Source organism: Mandrillus leucophaeus, unplaced genomic scaffold (assembly GCF_000951045.1).
Source record: "Mandrillus leucophaeus isolate KB7577 unplaced genomic scaffold, Mleu.le_1.0 Scaffold517, whole genome shotgun sequence".
NCBI classification, from domain to species: Eukaryota; Metazoa; Chordata; class Mammalia; order Primates; family Cercopithecidae; genus Mandrillus; species Mandrillus leucophaeus.
Window position 1 is genome coordinate 1,436,322 of NW_012105553.1, and position 1,563 is coordinate 1,437,884.

The following is a 1,563-nucleotide window of genomic DNA, read 5'->3' on the forward strand; positions in this document are numbered from 1 at the left end:
GGCCATGCTTTCATTTTCAATGAAACTCTTCATTCCTTCCTTGCTTTGTTTGTGCGTTTTGTTCAATTCTTTGTTCAAGATGCCAAGAACCTGGACAATCTCCATGGTTAACAAGCACACATGATAATAAAGTTCCCTCTGCTTTAATTCTTACACACAAAAATAGGTAGCCTGAAGTAACCTGAGGTTGACTAATCAGTTATTCTCTATTATTCGTCTCCCTGTCCCTGCCTTACAAGGAAAGTAATTTTGAAAAGACCTGTCTGCTTTTTGATCTTCATTTCTGCCTTCTTCAGCCCTTCCTGTCTGTCTATAAAGCCAAATCCCTCTGCTCAGCTCATTGGAACGCTTATTCTGTTCTATGTAATGACGCACTGCCAGAGCCTAGAACCAAAAATAAAGCCAACTGAGATCTTTAAACTAAATTGGTTATAATTTTGTCTTTTGACACAGGAAGTCTTTGGTATTGGTTTGATTTCCCCGCTCATGTGCAGCCTCTTGGAAATGAAGGAAAACGTAATCTCCGGGGCATGGGGGCTTACAGGCCATAGCTGTTAACCCCACGTTTTCTTTCTTTTGTTTTCTTTCTTTCTTTTTTTTTTTTTTGAGACGGAGTTTCACCCTTGTCACCCAGTATGGAGTGCAATGGTGCGATCTCGGCTCACTGCATCCTCTGCTGGGTTCAACTAAGCCTCCCTAGTAGCTTGGATTACAGGCACATGCCACCACGTCAGGCTAATTTTTGTATTTTTAGTAGAGACAGGGTTTCACCATCTTGGGGAGGCTGGTCTCGAACTCCTGACCTCAGGTGATCCATCCGCCTCGGCCTTCCAAAATGCTAGGATTACAGGCATAAGCCACCACTCCTGGTCCAACCCCATGTTTTCTCAGGAACTGGAGTTCCCTTTAGGAAGCAAGTAACAGATGTGCTGGGCAGCCCGGGCCGCTAGGTCGTCTTCTTTCCCAGGCTCTGTGCTCTCACCAGAGTGCGCGTTCGGGAAGCAGGGAGAGGACCAGGAAAGACGTCTTAGACGGAGAGTGGGCACCGGCCGGGGAGAGGCGGGTCTGGCCGCTGGGGGTCAGAGTGCAGCGCCGGTGTGAGGTAGTTCTGCCACTTAGCTGCGACTCTAAATGAATGAGTCACTTCCCTTCCTCGGGCGAGCTCCTGGCTTTGCCCCAGCTGGGGAACTCCCAGGATCAGGAAGGTTCCAGAGAAACTCTCCGCGGGGGAAGCGGAGGCCGTCCAGAGAGATAGAGGGTACACACAGTGACAGTGCCAGCTCCACATCCCCGACCACCGGGCCAGGGCTGGTTCCACGCTGGCATTTGTCTCCGCTGGCCCCAGCCGCGGGGCCACCTCCAGACAGACAGACCGGGGATCCTGCCTGGCGGCGTGACCTTGGGTTACTCCTAGAGCCGCTTCTAGCCGGGTTTCCTCCGCCCCAAATCCACCCCAGGCTAGGATCACGTGGGTAAGGAGATTTCCTCTATAGTAGGGGCGGTTTAATGAGTAACAGAACTGGCTGCTGGTTTTTGACAATTGCCCAACTGCTCCGCAGAGGG

At 50.9% G+C, this 1,563-nt stretch overlaps 1 protein-coding gene across 1 annotated transcript in view; it reads left to right on the forward strand.

Moving 5' to 3' along the window:
- The first annotated feature begins 1,127 nt into the window (after positions 1-1,127).
- UPP1 (uridine phosphorylase 1) overlaps positions 1,128-1,563 on the forward strand; it is a 33,183-nt gene continuing 32,747 nt past the window's right edge. Inside the window, exon 1 of the mRNA XM_011996496.1 lies at positions 1,128-1,472. The gene's annotated coding sequence lies outside the window, so the exon portion shown is untranslated. The remainder of the gene's footprint in view (positions 1,473-1,563) is intronic.